The sequence below is a fragment of the Priapulus caudatus genome, unplaced genomic scaffold (assembly GCF_000485595.1).
Source record: "Priapulus caudatus unplaced genomic scaffold, Priapulus_caudatus-5.0.1 Scaffold27, whole genome shotgun sequence".
NCBI classification, from domain to species: Eukaryota; Metazoa; Priapulida; class Priapulimorpha; order Priapulimorphida; family Priapulidae; genus Priapulus; species Priapulus caudatus.
In genome coordinates, this window is record NW_014577088.1 from 933,701 (window position 1) to 949,518 (window position 15,818).

The 15,818-nt window shown below is 46.5% G+C and overlaps 1 long non-coding RNA gene across 1 annotated transcript in view; it reads right to left on the reverse strand.

Annotated features, from left to right (window-relative positions):
- Positions 1-1,557: 1,557 nt before the first annotated feature.
- Positions 1,558-15,818, reverse strand: part of LOC106814780 — a 93,004-nt gene continuing 78,743 nt past the window's right edge. Inside the window, exon 3 of the long non-coding RNA XR_001394658.1 lies at positions 1,558-2,509. This is a non-coding gene — a long non-coding RNA (uncharacterized LOC106814780). The remainder of the gene's footprint in view (positions 2,510-15,818) is intronic.

Here is a 15,818-nt window from a genome sequence, read left to right on the forward strand (position 1 = left end):
CCACCGCCTCTCCCGGCAACCCCCAACCACCTGTAGCTCCTCCGCCCCAGCACCCTAGCTCCTCCACCATCCCCAGCCATCCAGCTCTCTCCCACCATCCCCTAGCCACCCTAGATTCTCCATCCACCATCCCCAAGCCACCCAGCTCCTCCACCATCCCCAGCCACCCTAGCTCTCCCACCATCCCCAGCCACCATAGCTCCTCCACCATCCCCAGCCACTCCTAGCTCTTCCCACCATCCCCAACTCTATCCTAAGCTCTCCACCATCCCCAGCCACCCTTTAGTCTCCTCCACCATCCCCAGCCACCCTTAGCTCCTCACCATCCCCAGCCACCCTAGCTCCTCCACCATCCCCAGCCATCCTAGCTCCTCCACCATCCCCAAGCCTCCTAGCCTCTCCCAACCATCCCCAGCCACCCTAGCCTCCTCCACCATCCCCAGCCATTCCTAGCCCTACACCCCTCACTCTCTATTCCTCCAGCCACCCCTCAACCATCCCAAGCTCCATCCACATCCCAGCCACCCTAGCTCCTCCACCATCCCCACCACCCTAGTCCCCGCCTCCCCATCACCCCTATCTCCCTCCACCATCCCCAGCCATCCTATCTCCTTCACCACCCCCAGCCATCCTTGCCCTCCTCCACCACCCCAGCCACCCTAGCTCCTCCACAGTTCCCTCACCACCCTAGTCCCCCCCGCCATCCGAAGCACACCCTAGGCTCCTTCCACCTCCCCAACCACCATAGCTCCTCCACCATAGCTCCTCCACCATAGCTCCTCCACCATAGCTCCTCCACCATAGCTCCTCCACCATCCCCAGCCCCCTAATCTCTCCCAACCATCCCAGCCACCATAGGCTCCTCCAACCATCCCCAGCTACCCTAGCTCTCCCACCATCCCCAGCCATCTAGCTCTCCCACCATTCCCAGCCACCCTAGCTCTCCCTAGTGTTGCTATATAACCGTGCATCAGCGGTCATAGAGCAATATCAAGAGCTTATAATAGAGAGCTCTATTATGAGCTCTTGATATTATATTGGTAGACCCGGCTCTGTGAGTTGCGTTGGCAACCAAAATATGATGGGTTTATGTTTCAGTAGAGAATAAGACACGCTACTTGAATAATGCGTAGCAGAGCAATGAGTTTTAAAAGGTGAATAAAATTAGCATAGTGTGGAAAACTTTAAGGTGATAATTGTGTTAATGTATCATAACGTGTGAGGCTACCATGAACTAGTAAGACATTCTAACGTACGTTAACCATAAGCGTGTGCAAGGAAAATATGTTATGGGAACACCGTAAGCTAAAGAAGATTTTTTTAAGGGGTAAACGAAAATAAGATGCTACTACAATGCATTATGAATGCATACATGATTTCCTATAGAACAACTAAGAATTATCATAGCGTGAAATAGTAGTAAAATCGAGACTGTAGAGTAATTGTAGAGTATAACATGATTTACCAAGCGGGTCTGCAATGAAAGGATTTTATGGAAGTATCGTATGTGGATCAAAAACATTTTATTAGGTAAGCGAAAATAAATACAGTATATAGTAGAGCGATGAGGAAATAGACTGTCGTATACCCTACAACACACATAGTTATAACAAAACATTCAGTACAAACCCCATACAGTACAAGTACAACAGCAGCCAAGTTTTTATCAGGAAAAATAATTAGCATGGCATAATAGAGTAGTATAATAGAGGAAGTAATTGTACAATGTTAAGAAACGTGCATGTAGAATGCAATGGTGAATATAAGGAATCCGAATCACAACGTCAAGAAACGTAACCTACTAAAAATAATAATCGTAACATTGTGGGGGCTATCAATAATGTTGAATTATCATGAGATTATGTTTGTGCAATAAGGACAGTAATGGCTAAATCAGTGAATAAAAGTGCCTTTAATGAAAGGCGTAAACATAATTTAAGCAGTGTATCATCGTAAGCTGGCAGACTGTATTACAGAATGCATGCCGGTCCAGCAAATTACTGCAAGCAGACTTGATTACGCTTACCTATGATATTAGTGACATTATATCAGGAGTAATTATTAATAGATTATTCTAGAATAATAATCTATTATTATTCACTCCTGATTATATCATAACGTACCGTAGCATGCATGATAGCATGCAAAGAAACTACGTTATGAAAATATCGTAGGCTGCAAGGAATTTACATTTTTATGCAGTATACGGATGTTTGCCTTTCTGCTATCAAAGACCGTAGATAAATGTGTACGAATTTTGCTTTTCTCTTTGTGTACAGTTTGACCCGAGCAGCGTTGTAACTACGGCAACAAACCGAGACCTGATTGGCGGAAATCGGTTAGCTAATTTGCTAATTCTGTTTTCCTGTGTTTATATAGGCTTTGATTCTATCAACATAAATGGAAATTTCTTTAGCATAGAACCATGCAGGCTGTGTGCTGCGTATGGCTGTGATCGATCAGATAGCTCAGGAGGAGATCCGGCACATAGGCGTATAGTCATTGCGCACTAACCTTGCGCGTTGGTTTGGGCGGTTTCGCTCGACAGGGGCGGCTGCAGTACATCAAAGAACATAACGGACGGCTATTAGTGCCACGCGGGAGCGAGATATACGGCCATTAACACCCGCAGGGCAATTTTAAATCATTCACGCAGCACCTACATTGAATAAGACCACAAGATCAATCCCAGTTGATGGCAACGCATTTCGTTTGCCTTTTCGCGCATCAAACGGAAATAGACCAGTACGCCAAACAAACGCGAACTTTGCGGGAATACACACGCTCAACTGGCCACGCCACGTACCCAGAGATTTCGCAGCTAAAGTAAACACACTTGTCTGACATGAGTAAGCCTCGAGGGGGCGAATCTGTAGAGACTTTAGAATCGCTTATTACAGGTAAGACGTGTAAGCATGAAGATGACAGAAGACACGGCCAAAGAGTGCTGGCCGCATGAGAAAACCGCAGACATGCCTGCCAGCTCCGGACATCGTTTGTACTGGCTCAATTCGACATTTCGAACTATGAAGTCCACCGTACGCAAATATGCAGAGTTACGCGGGAAGGTATTGTACTTTTCAGCAAATAATCCACGAATCCCGCAAAAGGCGAGAGCTTTACGGTACAGTTGAGAACGTGTGATCCTGACAGGCAATGAAACACAGTCAGAGTTTACGCGAAGTAGAATAAGATATATAGGATATAAATTTATAAGTTTGCAGCATTCGCAAAACAACGAACAAAGGGCAATAAATTTCCCATTGCATAGTGTTAACGGGCGCGAGGTCTATTTTCTATATTTATATATTTTGAGCTAACATGTAGAGAGCATGTCAAGCCTACGTGTAAGGCATGTGAACAAGGCAGACAAACAGACGGACATAACACTGAGAAAGACAGACACACAAACATGCAGACAGACATACAGACAGACTGACGGACGGACGGGCGGACGGACGGACAGACAGACAGAACGTGACTGAAAGGCGTACAGGGAGAGATTGAGAAAATAATGGAGAGTTAGGATAAGGTTCGTGAAAAGATACGACTCGTATAGGAGAACGATTCGATAAAGGCGAGAAAGAGGTCAAGCGTCAAAAGACGAAGGAGAATTATTGGCCATGCGGCCAATGAAACTTTATATGACAGCGGAGAAAAGACGAATACACCGGGAAATAAAGGGTCGGAGATAACAGAAAAGGCAGCCGAAGAAAAATGTAAAAGCGGAATGAGGGGGATTGATGCCAAGATTACTGATTTGGAGAACAATACCGTAATGCCGAGCAAACAGCCGACATTCAAGCGGCCTCTATGGATGGCCTGCCGTGTGACACACCTGCGCCTATTCAACTGACGGGGGCTTTCACACGGCTGATATTGATACAAGAGCTGGCAAGCTGACGTTTCCGCGTGCACGCTAAATGCGACGCTTTAGATTTGCTATACAATATGCAAATGCATGCATCATTGCCGGCAAAGCTAGTGCGCCATTCTGTGCCGGGAGACACCTGCTTAAATTCCAAGCCGCCGGCACTGCAATATATTGCATAATTTTGCGCCAGTATGTTGTAGTTGTATACTTTCCAGGTATTGATCCAAAGAACATGCACGGAAAAACGAACACGCATGAGTAGGGAAAGGAAAGGGTAGGCGAGGGGAATAAACGGGAACGGTGGGATGTAGAGTGCCGGGTAGATAAAGTCAGCGAACAGGGAGGTAACACAGAGCGAAGGTAAAATGGGAGAAAATAAGCAAGCGAGAGCGAGCTAGGGCATGTAAGTAGAAGAGGGGCGTGCTGGCGACATAGAGCAATGGAGAGAGAGAAAAGGGTGATGAGCACTTTTGACTGCGATTATTTGGAATTAGCGCGATTATTTGCGTGTGTGAACGCTCGCGCAAATAATCCCGGTATTTTCTATCCTATCATTCCAAGCGAGTAAGCAGTGAGCATGCGCAGTAAGCATCATTCCGGCAGTGAGCATGCGCAGTTCGATTAATAGAATTATCCCGCTCAGCGATTAGCGAGATATTTCCGCCTGTGTGAACAACGTCACAATTATCTCGGTATTTCATCGCGATGCTAATCGCGGTTTTTCTTGTGTGTGAACGCGCCTATTATTACACGTATGTAGGTATGATTGTAGAGTTGTTAACCAGGTAGACGAAATAAACGTAATATAGGACGTTGTCATCTCTCCCATAGGAGTAACAATTACTGCTTTGGGGCTATAAAGCCTTACACATTCATATACCAAAATTGAACAAAATCGAATGAATATAGATGGCCATTTTCATTTTTGCCAAAAAGTGGGCATGGCTCGAAAGTAGGTTGACGCGTGCTCCAAAATAGGACGTTCAAATCTCTCCCATAGCAGTAACAACTGTATGCAATTTGAAACATGTGGGTCAAACGGTTCTTGAGTCATCGTTGACTGTAGGCAGACACATGCAGAAATGCATAGTGAAATTGCTAAAATCTACCTGATTTGCATAATAAAAAAATAATAAAAACCCGTGTGATATGTTTTGGGGCCAGTCCTTATTCATTCACATACCAGAAATGAGAAAAATCCGTTGAACCTGAACTGACTTATGGCCATTTCCATTTTTGACGGACGGACGGACGGACGGACGGACGGACGGACGGACGGACGGACGGACGGACGGACGACACCCCATGGCAATAGCTCATCTTGACGATGTCAAGGCGAGCTAAAAATGCGCAATGAACATGTAATAACTACTTCATGTTAACATTAACAGCCGTCTTTCATGATGACGTATTATTCAATATATCTTTACCGGGGGAAAACGTTTGAATATCAGGAGCGTATAATGACAAATTCGTCATTACAAATTCGTCAATGACCAATTTGTCATTATACGCTCCTGATACATATATTATACCCACAACGCACGCACGCACGCACACCCACGCACAGATAACGTAGAACTGGCGTCGTGCAAAGCCCACGTACTTCAATCAACGTTATGTAGGACAGCCAGCCTCTTGTTGCCTCGGGCACTTGCCCGCGTTCCTACCCTGTTCCCGTCGCGGCCACACGCTCAACGAACGCGATGACTCGCGACGCGGCATGACGTCTGGACGCGCAGGGTGCAGCGGCCCCAGATCATTTCCTAAATGAGACAGAATCCATGGGATTTGTGTCGGGATTGCTACGGTGTCAGGGTAAATACAAGGTTGCTTGTCCCTGCCACTGCATCTGCTAGTCGTGCCGATCGTGTGTGAGGGCGCATGGGCGACAGCGTTAAACAATCAGGGACGGGATTGCACGCCTTCGTAACAGAAGATTGCGGCAGACGACTTTCCAGCGTCTATGCTCATAGGAGGACGCTGTGGTTTAGCTCCCTCTCCCATGTAGCGACACAACGAAGAAATATGCGACACACGTCTGGGCCTACTGCTTCGCTTTGCGCGCACATCAACTGTGCAATTAGGTGAGTGCGATGATGCTCCTACGCAACTCGCACCCTCCACAATAACACACTGTTCGTCACCGTGTAGCATGATCGCGCACTGAAGGATTACTCGTGCGCCTGCCGCTGACCTGCTGCGCATGGCTATTAGCAAGCACAGTAGACGTATACACTGTATGACACGAGTAATCCATATAGCACACGACAAATAATAGTTGACAGCGAGGAAATGACAGAATGGCTGACACAATCATTGCCATATAGGGAGGCGTGAACGTCAGTTCACGGTTAGTGGTACAGTCCGGTGAATCCCTAATCGTAGCAATAACGTTATATCCTTATGACTAACGCTAACACAAACACTATAGACCCACGATGAGCAGCAACGTGTGATTGCGGTCGCATGTACTGCTGATACAGCACACGGATTTGAATTAGGCATCTCGCGATGCCCGCGCGCAGGTGGCGCCGCTAGCGTGATCGTCGGCTTCGTCCCCATCGTGACACGCCTGATCAGAATGCACGCAGGTGTAGCGAGCACGCAATATCCACACGCGGGAAAGGTCACAAGCGTTCTCGCTCGCGAGTGATTGGAGGGCCTTTAAGCGGCATCTCTGCATGCCGCGGTGCCTGGGAGGGTCGGCGAGCTATAATTGCATCAGTCGCGTGAAGTTTTTGGCTCGCTTTTCCCCGTTAACAGCGAATTTAGGAAGCTTTGCGCGCTCATCAGAACGATAGGCTCGGTCAGGCGATACTCATGGGGCTCCGGCGCAATCGAGTTAATCAGATTATCAGGGCACCGACCGTGACCACCATCACCAACACCACCGTCGTCTCCTCACTATAGACGACGCTGCCAACGTTATTCGGTTACTGTATTTAATTTTAAGATGTATATTTCGCGGTGGTTTAATTTTCGCGAATTTCGCGAGCGCGTCCCGGACCGCGAAAGTAACAACACGCGAAATTGTCCGTCAAGTCTGAATTCGCGAAAATATCTGTACTCGAAAAATACGGCTTATACAGTAATTCATTCGGTTATCACCGATGTTAACCTCTCCCGCTGAGCTCTATAGCTTCATTACGAAATACTGACCGTAATATACTGTAATATACAATATACAATATACAACAGTACAGTATGCAATATACATCCTGCAGTACAATATACAAACATATACTATACTAATACACAACCTACAGTATACAATATACTAACGCTGAACCTGTGCGTATGTATGGCGTATAGTTTGCGATCTCTTCGACTCGGTGACGCCGGAACTGGGCGCCGAGTGCCCGCAATAATTAGGGAAATGACGCTTAATTTACCCCCACCGGGGGAGCGCTGTCACGATTTCCTCTGCCAAATTGATATGAAAAATTTCGGCGATTAATCCTCACCGGGGTAATTAGCAATCGTTCCCTTGTCGACGTCGCACGACTATTTCGGTTCGTGACAGATGCTCCACGAAACACACAACAAGACGGACAGCCAGCCGCAATAATCATCGGTATACCTCCATTTATATAATTGATAGAATATATGATTCTCATCACTCATAGGTATGTATCGGGGGTGAATAAATATTGCGAAAAATAATGACAAAAATTACGTCATTATTCACCGCTGGTAGGTATGTATATCAATAGTCCATAATAGAAAATTACTATTATGGGCTCTTGATATTATCTTTATATTATATCTAGCTGCAGCGTACGCACGCACCCGGTGTCCAGCGCGCATCCTCTAGAGCTCCGCATTCGGGCTTCCAAGCAGCAAGCAGATGCGTGAACTGTGAATCAGCAATGCTCGGACCGCCCGCATCATTCGATAGCGAACAAAAAATGCCGAATGCAAGAAGGGTAAAAAACGTCACGCGGCACCAATTTCCCAATCGCGATATCTCTGCGGCTACTCTTTGCGCAGGGTTCTTCTATGTAGCCGATCGACAAAAAATATTCGCAAAATGCCCTTTATAGAACACATCTCGGGAACAGACGCCGGTCTGTGAGCTGAGAAAAACAAATGTATATGCTATGCTCTGACCGCCACGTTCGTACGGACAGGATGCCACTGCAGAAACCTACGTAACAGTGTATACGCACGCGTAAGGCTGAAACCCAAGAACAGCAAGTACTTGATTAATTAAATATTTTATGTTGAAATGGCCCCAGGGGGGTTGGATGACATACATGTGGCTAAATAGAAACTGATCGAGAGTTTAAACAACCGTAGGCTTGGTTTCAAGTTCAGCTGCCCTTTCTTTCACGCGCAGGCATGTACACATGTACACGCATCACGCACGTACACAGGCACATACCCACGCACACTCACGCGCGCCCACGCACACATGCCTGGACTGCATGCATTCGTTCATGAGTGCATACAGTCATACATGCATACTCACACACTCTTTCTAACTGTCTTTCCCGTTCTCTCTCTCTCTCTCTCTCTCTCTCGGTCTCTCTCTCTCTCTCTCTTGTTCTTCTCTCTCTCTCTCTCTCTCTCTCTCTCTCTCTTGTTCTCTCCTTTCTCCCTCTCTCCCTCGATATTTCACCCTCTCTGTATCTCTACATGCCCTGCAACGTTTACCAACACCCCTCTCTAGCTTCTCTAATTCCAAGCATTCATTCCAAGGCGCAATGCCCCTGTCTTCGACGCCCGCTTGCCAAGGTTTCTTGATCTATTCGCGCTATATCTGCATCAGCTCCGGGAATACCTTACTCACCCAAGCATCCTCTTCCAACATCCTCTTTAGGTCTTCTTTGTCACTAAGAATAAAAGTACCCTGCCTACTGAGTAATATATATATATATATATATATTTTTTTTTTTATCAGTTCGTACTAAGTAGGTCTTCTCTCCAAGGCATACGCAGCAGTCGCCGCCGCTGTACGTCATGAATGTTGTTTGTCGCACACTTCACCTAGCAGATTTACAACGGTGACCCAAAATTAAGATGCGATACTGAATGGCAATTGCTCTTCAGCCATCGATGGAGTAGTGGAGGGGGCACGAGTAAATGGAAGCAGATGCTTAGCAATATACGCTCGCAACTTAGTTACATACGTCGCCGAATTATGTATATATACGTTACCAGCTTGCCGGGTCTAGATTTACTTACACCGGCGTCCACCATTGCGCGCGGGACGCCGCCGCCGCAATACCACCGACTCGCAACTCCGGCACTGGAATCGTCTTCGACACAACGATAAGAACACATTAAGAGAGTGTATAAACGTATATTTTTGAAGTTATTTGCAATGTTTAAGCAGTACAGGTCACATATCGGTCGGCATTCACTAGCTGACATGATAAAGACTATTCCGATAAGTTCAGCCCCCTCCCACTCCTGTGACAGAGAGAGAGAGAGAGAGAGAGAGAGAGAGAGAGAGAGAGAGAGAGAGAGAGGAGAGAGAGAGAGAGAGAGAGAGAGAGAGAGAGAGCAGAGAGAGAGAGAGAGAGAGAGAGAAGAGAGAGGAAGAGGAGAGAGAGAGAGAGGAGAGAGAGAGAGATGAGAGAGGAGGAGAGAGAAGGAGAGAGAGAGGAGAAGAGATGAGAGAGAGAGAGAGAGAGAGAGAGAGAGAGAGAGAGAGAAGAGGAGAGATAGAGAGAGAGAGAGAAAAGGAGGAGAAAGGGATAAAGAGATGAAGAGATGAAGAGAGGGAGAGGAGGGAGAGTAGGAGAGGATAGGAGAAGACGAGCAAGAGAGCGAGAGGAGTAGAGAGCAAAAAGTGAGAGAGAGAGAGGAAGAGAGAGAGAGTAGAAGAGAAGATGAGAGAGACGAGAAGAGAAAGGAAGAAGAAGAAGAAGACAAGAGGAGAGAGAGAGAGAAGGAAGGGAATGAGAGAGAGAGAGAGAGAGAGAAGAGAGAGAGAGAGGATGAGAGAGAGAGAAGAGAAGAGAGAAAGAGAGAGAAGAGAAGAGAGAGAGAGAGAGAGAGAGAGAGAGAGAGAGAGAGAGAGGAGAGAGAGAGAGAGAGAGAGAGAGAGGAGGAGAGAGAGAGGAGAGAGAGAGAGAGAGAGATAGAGAGAGAGAGAGATGAGAAGAGAGAGAGAGATGAGAGAGAGAGAGAAATAGAGCGAGAGAGAGAGAGAGAGAGAAGAGAGAGAGAGAGAGAGAGAGAGAGAGCGAGAGAGAGATGAGACGAGAGAGAATGAGAGAGAGAGCACGATACGCGCGGGTTATAGCGCGTGTGCCTCCAACCTACATAACGTCGGCGTCTATATATACGGCGAACATAATTATACGGCAACACGGGGAACATGCCATGCACCGTTTATGTAGGTAAAATAGAGTTTGCCATAGATGTCGGTAGATGTGTTGATGTGTATGCCGAAGAGGTGCATGCATGCGTCTATTCGGCACATGTCACACACGCTCATTACCACGAGTTATTCATTTCACAAATACTATATATATATACTATAGTATAAATAAATAAATAAATAAATAAATAAATAAATAAATAAATAAATAAATATATATATATATATATATACTATAGTCCCATCAGGTGATAATCACAACGAACATTAATAATCTGACATATTAATAATCGAGCATTAATAATAATCTGACGATCGAAGCCCGCACACTACATAATAGGTCTGTATATCCCCACTTGCCTTTCCTGGCCCAACGGGATGCGTTATACGCATATACCGGCTATACCCACAGGCACTTGAAGCGTTTCAATAAAATATAATGCTAAATAAATACGAAATCTATTTACTACCAAATTCTTAATGTTTCTATACTCTGGATCACCTATAATTGCCGACAATTTCCTGTAAATGCCGTCCAAATGCTCATCTGCAACAAACGCTGGCTGCCGCCATCGCTGCCGCTGCACACTGACACATAAATATATATATGTGTGTGTGTATATATAGGGAGTAAATAGATTTCGTATTTATTTAGCATTATATTTTATTGAAACGCGCCAAGTGCTTGTGGCTATACCAATCAGCGACGCACACCAATGTCGTGCATCTGGGAGCTTCTTACCACGTATGCTTTGTAATTACAGCTACGCGTAGATAGCCCCCTAAGTGTTCGAGTAGCTACGAGCCCTGTCGTCGTTGCGATACTCGCTCGCAGGCTATTATTCCTGCGATCGAATAGTCAAGAAGGATTTCCGCCGCATGGGGGCAGACATTGGTCGATCTAAGAGACTGCATGTGCTGTGGCTGCATAGAAGTCTCCATGAAGTGTAACTGTACAGTACTGTAACTATCAATTGTGCTTGAGACACATTGACTACATGGCCATTACTGTTTCGTGATCAACTTCAGATGAACAGCGTCTGTAGAGATGGCTTGAAAAAGAAAACTGGCATCAAAAGCAAAAGATAGATAGATAGAGGGATATAGGGAGAGAGAAAGAGAGAGAGAGAGAGAGAGAGAGAGAGAGAGAGAGAGAGAGAGAGAGAGAGAGAGAGGGGAGGTTTGCAAGACCTGACGAGGAGGTATGGAGCAGGGTATTTAGAAGGGGATCGGGAGGAAGTATACGGGATTATAAAGGTTTATAAAGTTTTCGAGAAATACACTCCGCGAAAGCAACTGGGAGGGTATACTTAGTGGGAGTGCTGGGCAGTGGATTAATGGGCATGTCGAAGGAATATGTTTAGAGGAATCGAGGTAGTCTTGCAAGGGCACTAGAAAGGGCGAGCCCACGCCGGGGTGTGGGAAAGTACGTCGAGATGGAACGCGGAAAGAATAAAAGAAAGAAGAGAGAAAAACAATCGAGAAGAGAGAAGCCAATACTGACAGTACTGATTGTACAGCATGATTGCTGGGACAGATGAAAATACACAACGATCCAATCGGAGCTGTCATGTTTGATTAGCATAATAAACGAACTGTTCTGCTTGCAAGGAGCAGGCATAGCAGTCATCGAGCGAACATCCACAGCAACCACCCTAGGCAGGAGTATTATCTTAGTCAGTGTATTATCTTCGCCGGTGCCAGTACCGATTGTGATTCATCGACGTTCTCTGTTTTATCTGTTTCCTCGGCGCATCATCCTCGTTCAGCAAAAAATAAAAATCATCATCTTGGATAAGCACAGCTACATAGAATGTCGCGATGCTTATTTGCGAAAGAGAAATTCTACCTGCGAACTGAGTAAATAAATGCTGCGTGGCTATAGCGAAGGTTTTAGTGCTGGTAGCGAATTTGTTTCCTCAGCTGGATATTCATGAGAAAACGCGAGAAAATACATTCGTGCGGAGGAAAGATTAGAAGACGGCGAAGCCGGGCTGGTTACTGGGACGGGCTATAAAGCACATATATTCAGCTAGCAGCTCCCACCAGCTGTCATATTGATGGGGGAATGTCGGGGATTGATTGCAGTTAAACTAAAAATGCATAAATATTGGCACGAATAAACCAGACTTAAACAAACAGTGCTAATACTACAGCAAATAATGCATATATGTTCAGAACGCATATAAGTAAAGGTAATTATAACGAAGCGAGAGAGCATCGGTTGTTCTAGAATATACGCATCACAAATTTAGAAACTAACTCGGTGTTGCGCACGAACATGCACCCGTCTGCCAGTGAACTACCCAATGGCGACCACACACCGACGCATCCATCACCCCAATGCAAACGACATCACCATTTCCATGGTAACCACATATATGCATGCTGGTGACGTAGCGATCCTCGCTGCTACCGGTCACCTTCACGTACCTGCATGCACAACGTGAAAGCAGACAAGGCGGCGGCGGCGTCTGCAATATAGTATACACGCCACTCGCTACCCTTGTACCCCAAATCCGTGTTGAATCCGGGTGGGATCGGTGGAAAAACGCGGCAAAACACTACAAGTCAGAGCAGTTAAAGCCCACTCTATATATACTGAGACGAAAACCTTTTAACGCTTTTCTGTGTAGCATTAGTCAGTACGGCTGAGAGGGTCTATGCCCCCCAGGGTACTGCCGGAACGTACCCTGGGTACGGTCCGGTATACCGGAACGTACCCTGGTACTATATGCCGAACCGTACCTCGCCTACTCCACTAACGTGTCTAGGGAGTCGCCTACGCCTACTCCCTAAGTAACCCTAACCCTAACCCTAACCATATCAGATACTTACCAGGGTACCCAGGATCATACGTTCCGGCAGTACCCTGGGGGACATAGACCCTATGAGCGTCAGTAGGACCTACGTCGGGACGACTATTTTTTATAGTTTAGCCTAGTACGCACGCTACGTAGGTATGCACTATAGCTGGCTCGCGGCGATGGCCATTTGTATTTTCTCCGGTCAGTTTCAGATACGTTACAGTAACGTTATTTAGGTAATATCAGAAGCGCGATTTTTTCCATTACGTTGCCAGTAGCATTGAGTTAGGGTAGAGCAGAGTTACCAAGACACTGTAGCAAAGTGGTTACTATTCTATGACATAAGTAAATTACGCGATATTCGTGTAAAAAATGCGCGACATGCCACGATCCCCGCATATAGCGACGTAACTCTCTCTCTGCTCTGTCCACGACCGATGTGCTGACTGCTAAGGGGTGTGATATACAGTGCTGATACACTACAGCTCGCCGCAGTGAACCCCTGCTCAGTTAATGGCAGGCCAGCTGCAGTAATGTCAATATGCGGGAGGGAGCACGCAGCACGCCTGCAGACGGGGGAGCAGTAAAATACTCGGACTCGTAACGATGTGCTTTCGTTAGACTGATGCCACGGTCGCGAACGGCCGCGCGGCGAGGGCTGGCGTCTGCGACAGATTAGATGTATGCGCGATAGAATCAGTCCATACGTGTGCGACAGGCGACGTTGGTGATGCTGAACGGGTCGTTGTCGTATCAGGTACTACAGATATGTACCCGAGGTAGTTTTAGGTTGTTTAGTATTATGTTTATATTTTTAGATGAGGTATGTTTAGGGTTAGGGTTAGGGTTAGGGTTAGGGTTGGGGTTAGGGTTAGGGTTAGGGTTAGGGTTAGTGTTAGTGTTAGGGTTAGGGTACACTTCTGTAGCACAAGACTGGTACACTTTGTGTATACATATATGTACCTCGGGTACATATCTGTAGTACCTGATACGACAACGACCCCATCTGCGTTAGTGATAGATACATGTATAGATTTTCTTATTAAATCGTCAACGTGAAGCATGACCTCCTAGCAGAGCGGCTAGCTGGCATGCAGACGTGCCCGCGCGTCGCCCTATACGCTCTCTCGCTCTGCATGGCTTCTGGCACACTATACTCCAGAGGCAGCGATAGTATCACAGATGAACTCTGACTGAATATACAACTAGTTCTCCTTAACCACTTTGACGCTTTTATGATTGTCGCCCTGCTATGCGTTTTCAAGTAGAATGCTACAATCTGTAAACTGGTAGCATGCGCTGGAAGATCGCCAGGGTGGAGCACTACCGGAGTGTGCTGAAGTCGGTTTTGTTGAATGCGGGTGATGCCGAGGAGGGGGGTAATGTGGGGTGAGATTGGTCTGCCAGTGCAGGTGACAGCAGGATGCGGTGGTTTGGCATTGCCATGTGGTTAGTACGTGGTGGTCGATGAGCCGTGCGATGGGTGTTAAAGTGATGGGGAGTATGGGAATCAATGCAAGACGGTTACGGTTGGGGTGGCAATGTGAAATTATATCAGCTGAGAGATTGAGGAGACGTGGCGGTCTGGGGAGTCGGTAGGTGAAATATGACGGGCAGTAGGGATGTGATGTGGGATAGGGGCTTGAGTAGAACGAGTTGCAATGTGAGTGAGATATGATGCTGCGGTGTTTGAAGGCACTGACGTGAAATGGGTACGATGACAGATGTGTGCGAGGGAACCAGGAGCGGGCTGATAGATGTGGGCGGAATGAGGGGTGTAAAATAGTCAGCCGAACGTGCAGTAGATCGCCAGAAATGTTTATCCAACCGTTTTCATCTTGAAAAACGCTCCTGCTTTCGAAACCAAGAACCACCGTGTAGGGAGTTACTGTTGTTATGTATCCGTGCTATACATAGACAAACAGACACGGGCCTATTTCTTCGTTGTATTATTGTATTTATTTTTTGTATTTTGTTATTCATTGTATTTTTTTGTATTATCGTTGTATTTATTGTATCATTCAGCAGAACGTGTGATTAACCATCCACTAGCCAGCGACAGAACCGCCACATAGTTAATTGCGCGCTTTGCATATGACCCGACCTTCCTTCTAGTGCATCTGCTACTTCCGCATAACGTGCTGAGCAGCACAATCGTGGGATATGCTAATCGTCCTAGCACGTAACACACCCAGCAAATACATCTCTCTGCGTATAACATGCAGAATGACACCACATTGAGACATGCTAACATACGTATTCTTCTTCTTCTTCTTCTCGGGTCACCACACTAAACTCGACCTAGCCACTGCAGCACGCAGGACCTGGCACGGTGGTTGAAAACCTCAAGGGCTCTAGGTCTACAGGGCTCTGGTTGTACGCATTGTGGTGCAAGTTTGACACGTATGCTGAGCAGCCTTAGCAAATGCTAATCTGTCTATGGCTTCCCCATGGGATCCCCCATTTATCCCCTCCGCAATAGCTCATGATACCCCAACGGGCCCACCCTCCCATGCCTTCTCGTGCCAACGATGCAAAAACGAACGAGCGAATAGCCAGCCTAACCATCGTTACTCAAACATAAACACTCGATTAAAATTGCACTTGCTATTCCAAAAAAGATCGACAGATTCAAGCAAAATCAGTTATAGTTATTCAGAGAAAATCTACTAGACGTTCCACGAACGCCGTAAGCGATGTCGGATACGCGAGCAGGCAGGAGAGAGAGAGGAAGAAAGAGAGTGAGAGAAACAGCGAGACAAAGAGAGAGAGAGAGAGACAGAGAGAGAGGGAGAGCGCACGC